The 21194-nt window shown below is 41.1% G+C and overlaps 1 protein-coding gene across 1 annotated transcript in view; it reads left to right on the forward strand.

Moving 5' to 3' along the window:
• The window catches only part of LOC310945542 (transmembrane protein 132C), a gene marked incomplete at both ends in the record, with an annotated part of 144696 nt that overhangs the window by 79334 nt on the left and 44168 nt on the right, over positions 1–21194 (forward strand). The window lies entirely within an intron of this gene.

Raw genomic sequence — 21194 nt, forward strand, 5'->3', positions numbered from 1 at the left:
AGGCTTTAGCTGAAAAAACGGTTTTGGCCCGGTGCAGAAGAACAGTGTGAGTGCACCCTTCGACTCTTCCCATCTTAACTTAGTACTTAAGATAGGAAGTTTCTGTTAAACTGCCCGAGAGCTCAGACTGTCAGCCATGGTACAAATGGACTGCTGGCACTGGCACTGCCACTGGCACTGCACTTTGGATTGTGGACTGGACTAAAGTGTCATTGAATAATGTCTATGGGACTGCTGATTAAAGTCTGTGTGTGTGTGTATGTGTGTGTGTGTGTGTGTGTGTGTGTGTGATGATGAGCTCAGTTCAGCTACAAGCATGAGAGCACAGTGATACTGATGGGTCAGGTGTACTCTATGTGCAGGTTCACTCAGTCCCTTGAAGCTGCTTACCCTGGCCAGCTGAGCCACTCTTTTCTGTCTATTCACAGCTGATGCTCTAACCACACCTACCTAGCTGTGACTACCCGTTTGAAAAAAAACCAGAAGAAATCAAATAGACATCTCAGTTTCTTCTAACTTATATGCAACCTTCAAGTTGACCTATCATCTGCTTTACAGCATAATATACATTTGTGACCATATTCATCAAAGGATATGGATTTTTTTCATCACACAAAACATTATTTTCAGAGGTATGATATTTCCAATCTGTTTGTGTAGCCCTGCAGCCACTGGAATTGTATATGGTAATGCAAACCTGCATCCTGACTGGAGGCATCCAGACTAACAAAAGCAATACTGAGGTGACAGTTTTTCATCAAGGGTGCTACAGTGTAAAGAAAGGTTGGGCCTTTGACTGAAAGTAACAGAGCTGAATTCAGCCCAAAGGAAACACCACCAAATAGCTGATGTTAGTTCTTTTCAGTTCAATGAAATAAATCCATTGAGCATGCAGTAATGAGTGAATAGCTGTCTGGGATTTTGTCACAGGATGTTTTAATGAAAAAGCCAGATCCGATCCAACTGCACTGCATGCTGGGTCACTCACGCACACTCACACACACGCACACACACACGCACGCACACGCACACACACGCACACACACTCCAAAGCTGCACTAATTTAATGCCAAATCAGCGCTTTTGGAAAAAACACTAGTTCATTAAGACCTTCAGGAAGAGCTGGAATTTGCTGAAATTGTTGCATGTCATCTCTAAAGACTAAGTAATGAACTGATGCATTATTAGTAGCTTTTAAACATATGCATTAATGAGATGGCTGTTCTTTAAAAATGAACTGACTGTTCACCAACCTACCATAGCTTAGCACGTGTAGCTCAGAGGCCTGAAAAGTTTTTTCTTAAATTAGTTTTCAAGTTATTTGTGCCTCACATTTCCTCATAAGTTTACTGCAGGGACATGTGCTAACAGCCACACACAGAAATGGAAAGAAAAAAAATCAAGAAATTTAAGTCAAGAAGGCCCAAGTGAAACCCTACAGAGAGTTGAGCACTCCAGATGTTCATTCATTCATTCATCTTCAACCGCTTGTCCCTGTTGGGGTTGCAGGGGGGCTGGAGCAGATCCCAGCTGGGGAGGGTGTGAGGCGGGTTACACCCTGGACAGGACGCCAGTCTATCACAGGGCACATAGAGACGAACAGAAACAGACAACCATTCACACCTACGGGCAATTCAGAGTCCCTTATAACCGAACACGTGCATGACTTTGGACCGTGGGAGGAAACCGGAGAACCCGGAGAAAACCCACGCAGACACGGGGAGAACATGCAAACTCCACACAGAAGGGCCCCAGCCGGGATTCGAACCAGAAACCCTATCGCTGTGAGGCGACAGTGCTGACCACCACATCACCATGTCGCCAAATTTTTAAAAAAATATTCGAAAATGGAGATAATTCTGCAGGAAGTAGTAGATAGTTGTAATTTCTACTAGTAGTCGATATTAACAAATAGATAAAACTCTGCTTCAAATGACTGTGGAGCTGGTTAGCTCACCTGGTAAAGCATGTGCTCCATGATTTATTCTTACTGCTGTGTCAGGATTTTGTTCTTACCTGATGAATTGATTTGCCTAAACGGTGTGTTCTTCTAATGCAGGGCTGCCCAATCCTGCTCCTGGAGGGCCACTGTCCTGCATGTTTTAGGGTTCTCTATGCTCTAACACACTTGAGTCTAACGATTTTCAAACCTGTGAGGAGCTTCAGCTGCTTGATAACGAGCACATCATTAGATTCAGGTGTGTTGGAGCAGAGAGAAACCTAAAACATCCAGGACAGCGCCCCTACAGGAGCAGGGTTGGGCAGCCCTGGTCTAATGTAAGCTTGTTTGCATGCTTGTCTAAATACCTGCATTAGTATTCTAATATTGTTTCCAAAAATCCTTAATAAAAAATACTGCAAATTTTCATGCTATTAATTTGACACTTTTAAAGTTGCAAACACCAATATGTGCCATGCTACTTCAACTAAGGGGAACGGGCTTCCTATACCTATACCTGTATTTGGTTTGTTCGTTATTCGTCATCCTAAAATTCTTAGTCAATATGTGATGTGTGGTAAAATAACAGGAGCATGGTCTTCTTTATACACATTTTTTATATGAGCTGCCTGATGAAAGATGTCAGCCTTGTGTCATAAGTGTGCATTCAAAGTCACATTTATATGCAGATTTATTTTTTTTTAACCTTCTATCATATTGAAGGGAACGTGGCCCCTTTTCTTTGACAGGTTGAGATTTTCATTGATGGTGCTACATCAAGGAAATCAAAATGAGTCCCTATAGAAAGGGACAGGTTTGCTATGTGTGGTACACATCATATTGGCCCAAGTGCACTCTGGTAGATTGAAAAGTTCACTTTGTCACCATTAAAGGCCAGTCCATTCAAAACAAAAGCAGTCCTGCTTCCTCAGCATGTCATAAGCCATAAGTGGAGGCCTCAGTAAAAGTGTCGTGTCTCGGCCTTGGTAGTTCATTAAGACTGTCTGGGTGCAGATGGATCTCCCTTGTGAGCCACCACTTCATTAATCCCCCACACCACACCCAGCAGAGGGACAGCAGGCAGTCCACTTATTACAGCCACTCCACAAGAGAGCCGGTCCAAGTGGGAACGGTAGGTGGGAAGGACATATACATTTAAATATCTTTCTTAATTTTCCAGACTTCAAACGGCTTGTTTTACATTAAATTAAATCTGCACAGAGATGGGATTAATATAATTAAATTCGACGTTCATTCATTTTGCTATAAAGATCTATGACTTTTTCCTCTAAAGCAAGCTTGTAAATCTCATCACTGTGAATGCTTAGAATCCCAGAGGGAAAGAAATCATACTGCCATGTAATAACGGATGAGATTTGGCAGCAACCTCAAAATTTATCTCAATTTCAAAGACTAGAGAACCTTTGAGAACATCATTCTTTGTAGTTTGTGACATTTACTACCAACCTGCAATGAAACAAAGGACCCAGGATTGTTTTTTACTCCTCAAGGCTCCTGTAAAAATATATATATTTTAAACGTTAACCATATTAATATGTAAATGTATCATTCTTTCTCTGATCTTCGGGTCTCTCCGAGAAATGTGTGCCTTTGAGCTTTGGTCCGGAGACGTGAGAAGTCTAGTTACAATAAGAATCACAAGGTGAGAGAAATTCACGCAATTACAAGAACAGGGCAGTGCTTTTCTCTGTGATTTCAAATTTGATTTGAAATTAGTTGCTAGTTTTAGTTTTTAAGAGGTGCAGCAGCCCTGAAAATGAGCCACACGCCGTAAACTTTAATGCTGTATAATGCGGCATAAATCAAGGCCTAAATGAAATGGCCCAATTACATTAGGGCCAAACAGGAATGTTAACTTGACAGTCTTGATGCTAACACCCTTAATAATGAATCAGCTCCATTCCCACTGGCCTCCATTTACTGTAAACACTTTCACTAGAGCCTAATTGGCAGTATTTACTAAGACACAACTGTCTACACTGCTCTATTTCCTTGGTCATCTCTTAATGATTGATATGACGTGCGACCAATGCTTGTGTGTGACAGCCCAGATGTGTGCTTCTTACAATATATTCTTTCTTTGTTTTATCGAGACTGAGTGAACATTGGGGGTGATATTAGGTGATATAAGGTTGATGGAAATAAGAACATTCAAATTGTACCTAATAGAAAATATATGGTTTGGTGCCGGAGCAGAGATGTGGAATATGCTCTCGCCAGGACAGCCAGCCGATTACAGCAGTCTTCTGAGATTACATCTGACTTTTCAGGCTGCTCGTCTGTTTCACTGCCAAGAAAACAATGGGGGAAAATGTCCCAGTGTGTCTCATTGCACTTTTCCCCAGTTCACCAATTAGACAGTAATAACACTAAAAGGAGACCGTCTGATCTGTAGTTTATACAGCTAAACCAAGTGACCATGAAGTTGCTAAGGTAACCATTATCAAAACCGAGGACACATTTATATATTGGCTTCGCAGGGTGAAATAAATAGTGATATACGGAGCATATACGGAGCAGTTGGATTGCATCGTAGCTCACATAGACTCAAATCACGCTATGGTGGATGCTCTCCATGAGAATTATGTAGTGGACGTGCAGTGGAGAGACAGATTGAGGTTTGCATGTGTCCCAGAGAGTTCATTTGTTGCAGATTTTATAAAGGTTTATGAGTAAATATCCTGCTCTTAGAGGTTAATCCCCCAGAGGATTAGTACGTGACCAGTGTTGCATTACCAGAGGTTTTCTTTTGTGTGTGTGTGTGTGTGTGTGTGTGTGTGTGTGTGTGTGTGTGTGTGTGTGTGTGTGGTTACTTACAGTAAAAGTGCTTTTTATACTTAAAATACTTAATATATCAAGTATAACTATTATTTTGTAGGTCAACACATTTATATGTATTTTTTAATCTTTTTTTGTTTTAGATTTAATTGCGTTTAGTAGTTCCGACATGAGTTACATAAAACAACTCAGATTTTGTCATCATTATGCCTTTAAAAACTATTTAATCCATCCTTATATGCTGCCATGATGTACCATTTTAAACCCTTTGGTGGTTATAAAATGACTTTGTAATTATTTTTGCACATGTGGGATAGAATTAAATTGCTTTCTTAATATCTATACCAGGTAGAAGACAAGCTGTGAAGAAGACAATAGGTTAGGGAATAACAGGGTAACAACTGTATGGTGTCAGGTGTCAGTTTTTTTAAAACGATGGTTTCCATACAAATGAAATAGCTTTGGAAGATTACCATAAATTCTCATTCCCAACTCGTCACAGCCACTTTGTGAGGACCCTTTGGCGTCATTTAAGCGTATAGTTAGGTTTAGGAAGAAAAAAACTTGTATGTAGATTTAGGAAAAGATCATGGTTTGGGTTCAAATGAGTAAATCTGTAACCAACTTACCTACATGATGTTTTTTTTAAGAATGTTACATACTGTATGTAAGTGAAAATAAGTCAACATGATGTTTGGAGCAAGCACAGCGGTGTCTTGGGTGAAAGTCCTACGTTTGTTTGACCCATAGACTATCAAAGGCTCTGTCCCCCCTTAATCGTCTGGTCCTGGGTTCTTCCAACTGCAGTTGGTCAGCTGACCGTAGAGCTCTGGAGGGGGTGTGGTGGTGGAGGAGATCAGACAGGTACAAGGGGGCCAAACCATGGTGTGAGTTATAAACAGTCAGTAAAAGTTTAAAATAAATGTGATCTAGTCTCTGTAATGTCACAGATTTCTGAAGAGCCAAAATAAAGCTCAAAGTGGGCAGTTCCCAGTGGCTCCAGCTGTCACAATCTTGGAAGTGTCAAATGCCACCTACCTCCCAGCAAGTCCAAAAATGGGCAAAAAGGTGGACCATGAATGGAGCTGAGGTGGGCCGAATTAAGCCTACAGTCTGTGCTAGCCACCTGTGCCATCTTGGCAGTGTCTTATGCTGGCTAACGCTGCCCATGAATCTCCCCCAACTCACCCGGCCAGCAAAACTTCAGCAAAACTGTCAGACCTGACATTGCTATTCTGCTTGTTCATGTCAGTCTTGTGCAGTGGTGAGATGAGGCCTGGATGCAGGCAACAATGCCCATCCCCACTATGGGGGTCTGTGGGGAATGCCCCTCTTTTGGAGCCAGCCTCAAGGAACTGCAGTTTCTGGCACTTCCCTGTGGGCTTCATTTTTCAGCCCTGGAGGTTGCCGCTTGGTTTGACCCATCCACCTACCCCAACCTCCTCTTGACGCAGACTTTATTGCTCTTTAAACTCTCACAGCACGGTGCATGGTCGAGCAGTTGAAAGCCTGGTGGGTCTCATGCAGACGCCAAAAAGGGATTTTTCCGTCAGTATAAGACGCTGAGGGCCACTGACCAAGCTGCTGTATTTGATGAGTTAGGAGTGAGAACGGGTTGGAAATCACATTGTAAGTACTTATTCATTAATTAATTATGTGTGTGCGTTACCTCGTATTCCCTCCCCTTCTTCCCTTACCTATCAGTAGGTAAACAGTAAGAATGCACTATAATTTGCGGACTGTAATCTCAAACGTGTGTCTGTGATACTATTTATTTATATATTTAAAGGACCGCAGATCAGATTCAAACCCAAGCATCTGCAAAGAACTGGGCCTATATGTGGCACATGCTCTACCCTGTGAGATAGAGGCCATCTCTGATTTTATTTAAAAGCTAAGGGGACACACTGACCCTTCCTTTCATTAACATGGTCCCTCAGCGACGGATGAATATTCTTCGGTTTTATGAAATACTTCAATGCTAAATAGAAGCCACAAATAAGCACATTGTGAATTTACTTCCTGCGTTATCCTCCCATAATTAATTGCATGACTCTATCCTCTGCTGTAGGTTCCTTATGTTTTCTGAGAACAGAACAGACAGACACATTTTAGACCTGTGGTTAGATCAAAATTGCTGTGCACAATGCAGGTATAGCACTCAGCCAGGGACGCAAAGTGGGTTGAGATGTAAACATGCAATTGTCTACAGGCTTCCTGACAAAAATCCTGGTTGTTCTCTTCTAATTAGATCTCTGTTGTGTCTATTGAACAAGCACTCAGTTTGGATTGCATTGCAATAAGGTTTCCCTCATTCAGCACTCTCTGCTGATGAGCAACAACTGAGCAGTGAGAATAAGCTCCACTTGTCTTTAACATCGGCAGTCAAATTCTCTCAAAAGCTCCTACCCCACAGATTTATCCAACTGAATAGGCAAAAGAAACATTGTCCTGCAGTTGGCTCCAATTAACCTCACTTTAACTTGGCCTTCAAGATGATTGGCTTTTATACCAAAGCCACTAGTCCACTTAAATAAATGTCTGGTCTGGCACCAAAGCTGTCTCATTTCTCTAACCTGCACAAGATAAATATTTAAATAAGCCTATTAAAACAGGCCCTGGGCTGTTGAGAAAGGTATAGAAGCAGTTTTAGGAGAGAAAAAAATACAATAAGGGGGTAAAAAGGACAGGGTGTCAGAGAACTCAGCACATGGAACACAAATGGGCAGCTTCACTTTCAGTCAGAAGCAGATTCAATCAACCAGAAGACAAACAGGGAAGGTACGAGGCACATCCTCTCGTCTGCACTACAGCGCTTGTGCGCAGCAACACTGACAAGCAATCTTTTGCTGTCCTCTGTTATCATTCCCAGCCTAGCAGGTTGAAAGCAGAACTCTGTCCAGCTGATAACGTGCAAAGGGAAAGTATAGGATGCCACCGCAGGCTCTTCTCTCACCTGTTTAGCAGGAGTTACCAGCCCTGACACGTAATCAGGCCTGTGTGTACACCTCAACGGTCCACAGTGGTATCAGAGGCTGCACCTCAACACAGCACGACCATCGGACCTGTTCCCACCTCCAGATGAGATGCCACACTTTGTACATGTCACCTCTTCCACCTTGACCCTGCACACACAAACACTCACAGACACATGGGTGTGCATGCACATTTACACACAGATAGAATCAAGTTCAAACCTCAGGTGATAGTAAAGCAACAGAAGCTGTCTTTGGCTTTGGAGGTCAGACATCCACAGAAGCATTCTATCACCTTCACTATCGTTTGTCCCAAGACCATATTCTTGATAAGCCGTCATTAAAAAAGACCTTGATGCATAATATGCACATATTTTTCACAGCTGATATGTCCGTCAGTGGTGGCAAAATCCCCAAATAGCATCTTAGTCATGTCGTGAGAGCGGCTCACGCTGGTGCAGACATACGTTTCAGACACGTGTCTTCAGTCTATCACAGTGTGATCTGAAGTCGACTCTTCACAGCCTCCATATGAACTTTCTGTCTTCCACAGCCTGTAGGTCGGCAGACAGCGTTGAATGACTGTACTGAATATGTAAATGCTTGCCATTAAAGCTCTCTTTCTTTAATTAGTCTTTAGATTTCATGACTGAGTGCTTCCAATTATGGATCAATGTCTCATTTCTGGACACGGACCTCTGCGTTGCGGATGCAGTTATTTTCTGTTACAAAATGCTTTATAATTTTTCTCCTGCCAAGACAGCCATTCACATTACACTCCCTTACTGCTGATGAGTGAGAAATTCTGCTGCTGTAGGCCGACTGATATGTGTATTATGTGCACCCGTTGGACTTTTTTCTTTTGTATAGACCTGATCAGATTTCAACAAATATGCACTTTGATTTATGGACTTTGTGATGTGTGTACAGTGGGTGCAGTGTGTCTGGGAATATAGGGCTGATGTGTGTGTGTGTAATTGCTTTGGTAGTAATTTAGCACTGAGCTCATTAAATGGTGCACAAGAGGGGGCTAAATTATGCTTAATACCTAAATGCACTCCTGACTGGGACTCGGGTGTATACTGGGAGGAGGTGCTAATGTAGCGCTTTGAGACTATAAAATGCTACCCATGTCTTTTGAAAATGGTCATTAGGGTTCATGGGCTCAAAAGCTGCCCAGGGTTTAGGGAACCAAAATGTGAACTGATCTCACTTTTAAGCTGTACCAAGGGATTTCAAAAGCAAGCACCTTCAGAACGCTGGGGCATGCATGGTTAAATGATTTTTCTCCCAATACTGTAACAGAGACCATTTTACATCCTCTCAATTTACGCTCACCGGCCAATTTATTAGAGATACCTGGTGCTTAATAAAGTGCCTGTGGTCTTCTGCTGCTGTTACCTATCTGCTAGAAAGTAGGTCGTGTTGTGTGTTCACAGATACTCTCCTGCATTCCTCTGAGTTACTGTTGCCTTTCTATCAGCTCCTACCAGTCTGGCCATTCTCCTCTGACCTCTGGCATCAACAAGGCGTTTGCGCCCACAGAACTGCCGCTCACTGGATCTTTTCTCTTTTTTGGACCATTCTCTGTAAACCCTAGAGGTGGTTGTGTGTGAAAATCCCAGTAGATCAGCAGTTTCTGAAATACTCAGACCAGCCCGTCTGGAACCAACAACCATGCCGTGTTCAAAGTCACTTAAATCCCCTTTCTTCCCAAATTCTGATGCTCAGTTTGAACTGCAGCAGATCGTCTTCACCATGTCTACATGCCTAGATGCATTGAGTTGCTGCCATGTGATTGGCTGATTAGAAATTTGTGTTAACGAGCAGTTGGTCAGGTGCACCTAATAAAATGGCCGATGAGTGTATATTTATGACCATACATTTGCTCGGGCTGTCCCCAATACCATTTCCTCTGTTCTCAACTGGCATATATATTTATATATTTCAGCGTTTTAACAGAGTAATTAAATATGCAGTAGTACAAAAATGCGCTCACAGAATGTATTTTACAGTTTGCCTTTATTGACACTTAGTAAAATAAAATAAAAAGGAATACCCAAATTTAAAAACCAAAAACCTACCCAACAAACGTATATAAAGTGGAATATTTGATTCCAGCCCTAAAATTAGATTTGTTTTTTAATGTAAAAATAAGTTAAGTACATTAAGTAATCAAATAATCTGTGATGTAATTATCATGTTGTCACATGAAATTCCGTCAAATCCTTGTTACATCATTTTAAATGGATGCAAATTGACCCTTTTTGATTACTGGGCCGCCTTTCGACAGGCTGCTAATGCACTGAACTTTTATTGTCTGACAGCACAGACAATAATTTGCATAATCAGTGATAAATGTGCAGTTTTTTATTATCAAAGTATAGCCGGTGTGTGGGTGTCAACATAGATTTATTGTGAGACTGAATTAAAATGGATCTCATAAGGCCTCTTAAGAAAGTAGGGGTTTTGCAAAACCTGACCCTCCATCACTGCCTCTCAGCCCTCTCATCAATGGCACTGCATTAACACTGAGGTACAAGGCATTCATGCCCACACATCCCCCACATCACTTCCTCACCAACACTGTAATTATCACAAACAAAGCAGCTCTGTTGTTTACACATACGTTTATGTGAAACAGCAAGAGAGTAACTCGCAAATTTAAGTGAGAACATATGCTTGTGAAAGTGTACATGTGGATACTCGGTGTGCATGCATGACTGTGTGTGTTGTACGTTTGCCTACTAGTGCTATTTATCATCTTCTTTATTAAAATGTCTCTGTTTTAGTTACATTTAGATCTTTGCAGTAGTCTGTCATAAGATGCTGGCACAGATCTCACTCTGCTGTTACAGCAAATTCTAAATTCTGGCTCCTCTGTCCGTATTTACCATCGACCTGCTTGCTGTAATATTGAGCAGAGCTTAGTCTGACTCATTCAACCGTTTTGTGCCTCACAGAGCAGGAGCTTAACTTTACACATCCTACAAGCAGAGAGGAGGTGAACCAGGTTGCAATAGAGTACCATTGATCTGATGGTCAGGGCACCTCTGGTCAATGACTCTTGTGTGTTCTCCAGGTTCTGTTTCCATGCCAACAGTGGCAGAAGTGAAAGGACCCCAGGTTTTACAGGTCTTTAAGGACTTTTCCGAAGAGGACAGGCGTTGCCAGTGTGCAAGGACAGGCCTGGACGGTCACATGATGTCACCCGCAGATCAAGCAGGGGGAGCCTGAAGCTGGAGAGGGGGGTGGGGGGATGGAGACTTTATCTGCACAAACATTTGCATCAGTGCCCCAGGGCTCAGTGTCTGCTGCCCCCTAGTGTGTGTGTGGATGAGTTATCAAGAGCTTTGCTGGCCGTTCCCTGTGCTTAATGCCTATTATACAGCCTCGAGATGAGTGCTTTGATGTGGGGAAAATTGAGTGGCAGGACAAGTAGCAATTTATTATACTGCAATTTACTATTTAGATAGCTTTGCTATGAATGAGACAGATATAGAGTGCAGCTGACTGGTAAGTGATGTTTGATGCCCAGAGGTCTGAGGTCACCGGTGATGATGACTACCATCATTAGGGATCCATTACACCCTGGAGCCTACTTCAGCTGATGCACTCTAATGATGGTGCATTGCAGAAAGGCATTTCGTTTTGATTAGACAGTTGTTGGCATGGTACATTTCATTAGCTCCTAGATGAGATTTTGTTTTCTGGGAATTGATACGCCACTGTTTGAGCCCTGGCTAACACACTGCGCTAGGTCTGTGTCCCTGAAGGCAATCTGGAGCAAGTTAAGAAACAAATGTAATGATTGAATATTCCTCTGCTGACACTGTTATGCCTTTTGCATCCTGAGCACTTTTCCTCTTTAGCGACTCCCCCCCCGCAGCATTTTTTTTTGAGTGATATAGTGCACAGACAAAAGCCTTTCTGTCTTTTTTTTTTTCATAATTTTCTTTTTTAAAGACAAATAAAATAAACACAAATACACAAAATAAGAGGCTAAAGGGACACGCAATAGTATCAAGAAAAAAAACACTAAAATGATAGATTTTCAAGGCCACGTACAGCATGGCAGTTAGTTAACTCGAACGACTGAATTCTGTCTTTTTTCCATGCACATTTAATCATGTGTGTGACAGTTTGCATGACTTAGGGAGGGAGTGAGACCAGCTGAGGAGAGAGCGAAAGAGCAGCATGTGTGGGTGTGTGTTGGGGGGGGGGGGGGGATACTTCAGCTGATGAATGCTGCAGTTCACTGTTAAGCTAATCGGAAATTTGATCCCCTTATTGGGTTTGATGCACACAAGCCAGAAGCCCTTGGTTTGCGCCCATGGTTCATTATAATTGTATAATTAATAGTACTCAGCCCTTTTCTCTGTGTGCACGTTAGAAAGGGGTAAAGAATAAATGATTAAATTAAAGAGAATCCGACGCACATTCAAAGTGGGTTTTAATTCAGGCACTGTAGGTTATTTGAAATGTAACAGCACAATCTTTTTTTATGAGCTCCTAGAGAATTAGATAAATGGAAATTACATTTCCCAGACTGTATTTCCTGCCTATTTGGAAGAACAAAGCAGTGCGGTGGAGAACACCTTTTTAAAAGTATAAGTGTCTTACTGAATTATAGCATTATTTATTTATTTTAGGAACTATATGTCATAACTGGATAGCTGACAGATGACACGAAATAAGTAAAGAGAGAAGGAGGACCCAAATGCAACAAGCGTCATCAACTGGAGAACATTGGGGTTTATGGCCAGCCCCCTATGGGTGTCCCATAGGATACTTTTTTTAAAGTATGTGTCTTAGTTAACAATTTTGTAAACATATTAGACAACAGACATTTCCAACAAAAGGCAGGACATGAAATGGATTACACCATGGCGATGTAGCCGATTTGGTGATTGAACTTGAATTTGCTTTGGTTTCATGCAGGTAAACAGCAAAGGAGGCATTTCTATGCAGATATCTGTTTATAGAGACGCTGTCCTCAACTCCAACTCCATTCTCGCAAGTTGCTAATAGGACCGTAAACATTGACTGCTGCTCGGAAGAGGATGACTTGGCCTGGTTATCCCCTGGCTACACTGGAAAGCGCAAAATATTAGCCGTTGCCCCCATAGGATAAATGATCATCAGACAGATAGCCGATGGGTTTCGAGGGAGGTTTTGGCAAGAGAGGAGAGGATCACACAAAAAAAGATGATTCTGCTGTGTTGCTTTTGTCTGACGGTGTTATGTGAATGCTAAACCTTTAGGGTTAAGTCCCAAGATAAGATTTCTAAAATTGAAAAGTCAAAGTACTTACAACTAAGATGACCACTTTACCTCACAGCAATACAATACAAAGTGTACAGGAAATGCTCAGGAGATTATTTTATGGCATTACATTGTGGAATGTGCATGTGTCAAAAGTTTTATGCTTCCTTTGGTGAGGAATGTGACCATAATCCATATTTCCATCACACTCCTACATCTCAAACACAATAAAACAGAGAGCTCTCTTTAAATGGCCCAGTTTAGTATTTCCTCTATTTTTGTTCTGCCAGTTCAGAAGTGTGTAAATGAATGTCAGTTGACGCATCATAAATCAAAGGTATTGGTTTAGTATCTTGGAGGAAATGATAGCAACATGAGAAATGCTCCGGCTCGCTTGATTGTATCACCAGTCTTTCAGTGAAGCTGAAACCGTTCGACATATTTGAGATACCGCAATCCTGCACAGGCTCACGGATCCATATACACATAAAGTTGAGTGTATGTCCGCACGCCCAACACCAACCCATATACATTCAGAGGCAGCTCGGTATTAAAGTTTAATCAAATGTAAAATTGGCATCGTTTTGAATGTCATATTGACAAGTTAATGTTGGGTGCTGGTGGCTCCTGTCAGCAGGCACTTTGTACAGAGGGATCTTTATAGCTTACATCCTGGAGAGCACTTGCAGACTGCAGGAACGTATTGCTGCTGTCAGATGAAAGAGGGAAAAAAAGGTGCTTTGAATTTGGTGTTTTTCTTACTTTGTGTCTAACCTAGAGGGAAATTCTCTATTGACACTTTTTTCAGCCGAGGCGTACTTTAAATCTGTTAGAAAGTTATGAATACGATTCTTGAAAAATTTCTTTACTGTGTCAGATCGTGTAGTTTTTCACTTAATACCTACTTGTGGTCACCACAATGGTTCATATTGTAGGTAGATTTCAAAGTGAATACACTGAAAGGTGTTTTCTATCTGTTTTTTTTTGTTGTAGGTTTTTTTTTTTTACCTTCGGCTGGCATTGCACTTATTTTTAAATCGTCACATGAATCCACTCTACTCTTTTATCTTAAATTGTCTGTATTCTTGTACAATTTATCTTTTTCCATCTGGCTCTTACTCTCCTGTGGCCACTAGGTACAATATATCTCTGCATAACCATGAACCTCCAAAGCCACAGAGGCAGCTACACCTCGCTGACATTTATCACTATTATTCTCATTCTTGTCTTCTCTTTATTTGAAAGTGTTTCGGGGTGGTTTACACCTTTTCCCCCTCCTTTCACTGTCTCTCTTTCTATTCCGGACAAGGCTGAATTGAAAAGGTCCGCTGGGTATTGGCGTCTGGGTGCTTTTTCTCCTACGCTCCCTCCCTACTCTGCAACCCTCTCTTCCCACCCTTTGGCTTCTCTACTTCCCCCACCCCCGCGTGCACTTTCACAGAAACATACTGGGGGAAATTCTTTGGAAAATAAAGATATAATGGATTTACCATACCTGGATTTACACTCAAGTTTCTTCTGACTGACTTTCAGAAACGTAACCTTTGTTCTGTAAAGCTCCCCACTAGGACTGGGACAATATACAATTGTATCATGAATTTCATGGATGAAAAGCACTCGCAAGAAGTTGATTGTGGTGAATTTCCATTCTCTGGATAATCGTGATTCGTGAATATTCTCACAAGTGACTTGACCGGTGAATTGACTGCAGTTTACTACAGTTTTCCTCTAACCATAACATTAGTTTGACCACAGCACATAAGCAACAGTCCAAATCTAGTAGAACTTACTTTATTTTACAGAAAATCCATCTTCTCAGTTGATGTAGCCTATTTAAGAAGACATAGGAAGTAACAGTTAACATTGTTGTGCATATATGTATCAATGACAACACCAATGCATTTCCACGGGGCTTATGAGTTCCGCTCTCTCTGTCAAATGTCTCTGTGACATTTGACCTTATTGAAGATTGATTGTTTTTTTTTTATTATTCCAATGTGTTACTATTTTTTTTTAATAGTTTTATACATCATTCGATGATTATCAGGAAACTATCATGAATCACAATTATTTTGGCCAAATTATTTGAAAGCAAATTATTTGCAGTGTGTCTTTCTCTTACTTTTCAAATCGATGCTGTATACTTTCTACTCATTTCTGCATTGACATTTTGACTTTTGATTAATGCCTATAAATACATCCAGGGTCTGAGTGATTTGCTTTGATTGCAGAGTGGCTAATCAGAGGGCTGTGTGGACTTTAGATGCAGGTCAGGGCTCCCGCAGCAGTGAGATTGTGGTTCAAGCTGTGACCATTGGAGTCCCTTCTCAGGAATAAGGGCATAAAAAAGGCTCTGACTTCTCGTTGGAAGTGGCCTGGGATAATTCACTTCTAATGGTCTTCACAAGCTATTGTAATGGCATCAAAAATCTTTTAAATAAACATTAATTCTTCCTAATTATATACTCATATTGTTGTTGTATCATATAACCAACTGCTGTGTCTGCTCCTTATTCCCTCCATCTGTCCTTCCCATTCACCTTAAGTCAGTATTTAATGATCAGTTTAACAGACGTGGGGGAGGCTTTGAAATTTTATATATATATATATATATATATATATATATATATATATATATATATATATATATGGCTTTAACAATGCTTTTAGAAATAGAAGCAGTGGAAGGCAGTTTGAAAGTTTTGAAAATACTGCACATTCACATGCAGCACCACATGACCCATCATCCATACATTACTAACATTGCTGCATGAGAATACAGAAAGTTGTCATCACCTCAACACTTTGTTGAATGAAGTCAACTGGTGGTTTCAGTAGGATTTTAGATGCTATAGCCTGTACTTTTACTTTCACTCACTGACTTGCATCTATTGTCTGACACACTGTCCTTGTTCTGATTAATTTACTTAAATCAGGATTAAACATTAATTTAGTCTTTCTTGTATTTGATACCTGTTAATAAAGCAAGCAGTTTTTATCAGGAGAAGTAAAAATGTATTCTTGGCTAACAGATTTCTAACCCACTTAAAAACAACAACAACAACAAGTTTTGGAATTGAGAGTAGGTAAAATGGAGTAAACTGTCATTAATCAAGATCATGTTAATTGTAGCCCTAAAAAAGAGCTTTTTAAATTGTGTTTCATAAAATATTAATTCGTCTGTCTCTTAAAGAGAGGGCCTTACTCATCATTGCACCGCTTCTGTTTGCAGCTGAAGGTTATGGTGTATTTGCGATTCGTGAATTTGTGAAAGCTTGTTGACGCAATTGCATGTAAGCATTTGAATGTACAAAGTGATGTGCTGCATTGTGCATTTCACGAACTATAGCTTTTCCGTGTAGTAGGAGGTTCTGTGAGATACAAACTTGTAGCTGCCTCTATATTTTATAGTCAAGACATTGGTTGCATATTGATGTTTGTATTAGATTCAGAGAACTTCATCTGGCAATGAGGGATTAGGGCCATAATGTTTGCAGGCACAGATTCATGCATTAGTGCTCTTGGGTACAGTATATACTGTGTGTGTGTGTGTGTGTGTGTGTGTGTGTGTGTGTGTGTGTGTGTGTGTGTGTGTGTGTGTGTGTGTGTGTGTGTGTGTGTGTGTGTGTGTGTGTGTGTGTGTGTGTGTGTGTGTGTGTGTGTGTGTGTGTGTGTGTGTGTGTGTGTGTGTGTGTGTGTATGGGCTTCATTGTGCTGACTGGTTTACTGCTGTTCCAGGTGACGGAGCATGAGAACAGCAGAGCTTCAAGGTGCTGCTTTCAGGCACCACTGAAGCCACAAATTTGATTATTTTTTTTCTTTCCACAAGTAGTTTAGAGTTTGCATGAGGCCCCCCTCACTCTAACACACACACACACACACACACACACACACATATACATACACACACACACACACACACACACACACACACACACACACACACACACACACACACACACACACACACACACACACACACACACACTGCTGTCTCACACTGCCGTGATTTGCACCTCCTCTGGTTCCAGCAGCCTGCATTATGCATCTTCATCTGCCATTCTGTTTCCGTTGAACATCTCTTGTTACAGTGAATCAGCAGCGTTATGTGCTGCTCTGCTGAGGTTTGTTACAGCCCTTCATGCTACGTACTCTACATCTTACTCTATGTATCCTATACATAAAACATACAAAAGTCTGGCCTAAGCTTTAAATGTTTTGCCAGACATCATTCTGTTGCTCTAATGGCACAATCATATAAAAAAAGCTTATGTCTGGAATACTTGATCTACAAGTTGAAAAGGGAAGAAACTGGACCTGAAAATGTCACTTCAATTATCCTACAGAGCCTCACTGTCTACCTCTCTCTTATTCTCTAATCCCAATTGGGTGCGGCAGTGGGCACATGGATCCTATCACATCACTGGGAGATTAAACAAGGAGTGTCACAATGACACAGTGAGTTTGATAATGGGACAATATAATCTCTTTCAATTACAGCGCTTTCTCTAGAGAAATCTGCTAAAAGGGAAATTTCTCCAATAACTTTGTCCCGTTTCTGTTTATTCATTTTGGCATTTAAGTCTATCTTTCTTTAACCTTCTTGCAGCCTAACTTCAATAGCTATCTAACATCAAGATAAGCTGAATCACCAAAGAGCTTTTTAGACTGTATAATTAGTGAAGACAATAGTAGAACAATAAAAGTTTGGATTTTTGTATGAGGAAGAGGAAGAAGAATAATTCATTTTATTTATCCCGCAAGGGAAATCCAAGGACACGTTTGGAAAGGACGTAAAAGATGTTGAGAATATTATGCCAAGTTGAAAGCTACTTGCTAACACCTGGTTATTTAGCTATAACCTATTAGTCCATTCATTGACTTGGATGTAAACATAAACATAAACCTTTCAGGTAAAAATGCCAAAAAACCTCTATCCCTCCCAGTTCGGGTTTGCTGTTCTGTCATACAGTATATCATATTTGAAGCTTTTGGACTGTCTGTCTACCAAAACAAGATAGATTTTGGTGCTCTTGTACTATGTCACTTGAGTTCCTTCTTTGTCAATCCATCCATCATCTGCAACCGTTATCCGTGATGGGATCGCGGGGGGCTGGAGCCTATCCCAGCTGACATTGGCCGTGAGGCAGGGTACACCTTGGATAGGACGCCAGCCTCTCACAAATTCCTACTGTTGTGAAAAGTTGACTCAGATTCAACTTTTGGAGAACCACAACCTGACATTACGCTGTGGTGGCTAATTCAATCAGACTTGCTACAGTCTGTTAAAGGTGGTGTGAAGTCCCGTACAGGTCTCACATTCCCACCGCAGGACAATCTTGCGGCTATGTGAATGCAGCCTTAAATTACAGCGCATTACTTTTCATGTACAAACAGTGAATGGGGACAGCCTAAGCAAAGATACTTAGCAATGACTAACTTAAAACTTGCAATTAAGCTTTGAAATGTTTTTAAATATTTTGTTGAAATGAGACGAATACTCCTACAGTCATTTTATGCTTAGCCATCAAGCAAATAGTCAGCTGTTGAGAATATCGACAGCATGTATCTACTCTCTTTTTTTACTGTGTAGTATGTTGTTGAACTTGTTGGGAATGCCCCTGTATTTGGTCCCATGCATTATTCTCTTTGTGACAGGATCAAACAGGGTTTATGATAAGGTCTTTCAAAAAAAAAAAAAATCAGAAAAAATATGGTGTCCCAATCCTAGTGGTGTGGAAGGCTTCTGTCACCAGTCGTCACAATTGCATTCAATAATTATCAACTATTGGCTTTGCATTGTCATTTACATGTATAAAAATGCTGCATATAGCATCTTAAAGTGATACATTATTGTGCTAAAATATTCAAGTTTCATTGGGTGCCACTGTGTGTCCTACAGTGATTAATGGGCATCCTGAATGGGCCTAAATAGTAACCTTGCAGCCATCTCTCTGCTATTCTCAGGGAGTCAGTTGTCAGCGGTCTCAGCAGCACCTTGTCAAATCTGATTTCCTCTCCAGTTTGGTCTCTAAAGCCAGAGGGCCAGCTGCCTCCAACTTTAGGGCCTGTTATCTACTGAGCCTCTCCAACATTGCCTTTGGCTGCCCTCCGGTCGTCTGTCTGGGCTCAGATTTAGTCAAAACCATAGCTAGTTTACAGATAATTATCAGGCTGAGGCCAGCTGTGTGGCACGCATCCACAGGCCCTTTGTTGCTAATTGAATTAGACCCCATGCTGGAAGTGACAGAGCCACAGAATGAACTGTTTACCCAAGTGAGCCATGTGATTAGCGGACTTGGAGAGGGCAGGTCGGCTCAGGGTGGCACACAGGTGTATAATGGTCAATGCCTGTGACTCAACGTCTGAGTCACATTCGCCACTTGACACTGTCAGGTTTCATTTTGTGTGTGTGTTTTGTGTCCATGGGGTCAAGTACAGCAGACAATCAAACTGCCGCCAGTTTTTGGTTAGGAGCCCAAAATGTCTGTTTATTGTTTCCTCTTTTTCCCATCTGCTTTATAAATTATTGGATAGCTAGATATACAACCTGCAGCAGCTTTGGTTTTTAAGAGTCATCATAAAAAAATGCTATAAATAAACCACTTTCACATGAACATTGGTTTTATTGTAGTCGCAGCTTCACATTTTTTTAACTAATCGCAAACACACACGTTCTCCATACACTGTCGTAGATTCTATTCGTTCATCCATGGAAGTCAAAGAATGGACAAAGTGAAATGACGCTTTGCATCTCCGCTGTTGTCCTTGAACTAAACTTTGCACTTTTCCAAGATACTATTTCACTTCACTTGGCCTTGTTTCATATTGCTGCTGTCTTTTCAGGTCCTCACTTGAAGTTGGATAGCTCTGTTACAAAAATGCTAAGTTAACAGCACGTCTGCATGTTAAAGTGAAGCAGAGGGACTATTTTTACCCTACAATGTAAATTTGTGTAACCTCAATTTTCTGTCGGCATTTTGATTTTTGCAAGAAATATAAAAACCTCATAAAATTCACAACATTCACAGCTGCTATTAAACTCTGCCAACTGGTTCATGCGAGCAGGGAAATAATTGACATTTCAAAAGAGAAACAAAAAGGAACTTTTCTGTCATTTCTAGAGGCCCTTCAATTTGTAAAGGTGTAAGTTTTGCTCCTGTTCCATGTAGTGTATTTACAGTATAATCAAACCTTTCCGCTGTGCATGCACTTCCATTATTTTGCCTGTTTGCCTCCCTGCATGCCTAAAGTGTGTGATGTTTGTCAGAGCAAAAGTCTGCCTGTGCTGTAGGAAAGTAGGCCATTTGGGCTGATGGCTGACAAAGTTCCCATGTGACGCTCGCTGACTCTGGAGCCCTCAAAGGTTTATTTCTGGACGTTCCGCGCATCATCTGTTAACTTTGTTTGCCTGATAAACCTCGTGGCTTTACGGGTCTCAGATTAGCATCTCTTTTCCCACGGCATTGACGGGCGGTTATGTAAGTCCAGGATGTCGTACTTCGCCTACAGTGGCTCGGTGCTCTGATTGGTACACTGTTATGAAATGTGACACAAGTTATTTGGTTGTCATCTTAATTATTCATACACACCTCTGTTGGATGTGAAAATTGGGTTGTTGTGCTCTGCTGTGCAACAAATCTTTCATTCTCTCAGAGTAAAACTGAATAAAATGAGAATGATGTGGAAATAGTGTCAGTCAGACCTATGTGAATATGGCAGAAGTGGATAAAACATTTTCTATAATTCATCATTTTACTGTTCGCAGTCCCCTATTCATAATTTAGGACGTTATACATTTGCTTGGCTGTCTTTCCAAGATGTACCTCATATGTATTGTTTCACTTGCTGGAAACGATTTGTTTGCTTTACTGGATTTGTATGTTAATGTTCTCTTTTTTCTGCCCAATGCTTTACAGCATTTTCTACATGTTACACGCACCCTTCTCTCTACACAAAGTACCATATGGATTTATTCATCTTTCCTTTTCTCTGTGTCTTTCCACCTCACCATGTTCGAATTACAACATGCTGTTTGTTGCCGGTGTGCCACAGAGACCATGCATGAAATGTATTGGCCCAGAGTCCCGCCATTTGACACGCAAGACATGGCTAACAGATCTCATGCCATTTCCTATCTCCTCCAGCTCCTGTGTAAAGCTGACCTTTGCTGCCTCTGGGCTATATTTAAACTCTGAGCACCGGAGGCTTATGGC

Source organism: Echiichthys vipera, assembly GCF_963691815.1.
Source record: "Echiichthys vipera genome assembly, chromosome: 4".
NCBI lineage: Eukaryota > Metazoa > Chordata > Actinopteri > Perciformes > Trachinidae > Echiichthys > Echiichthys vipera.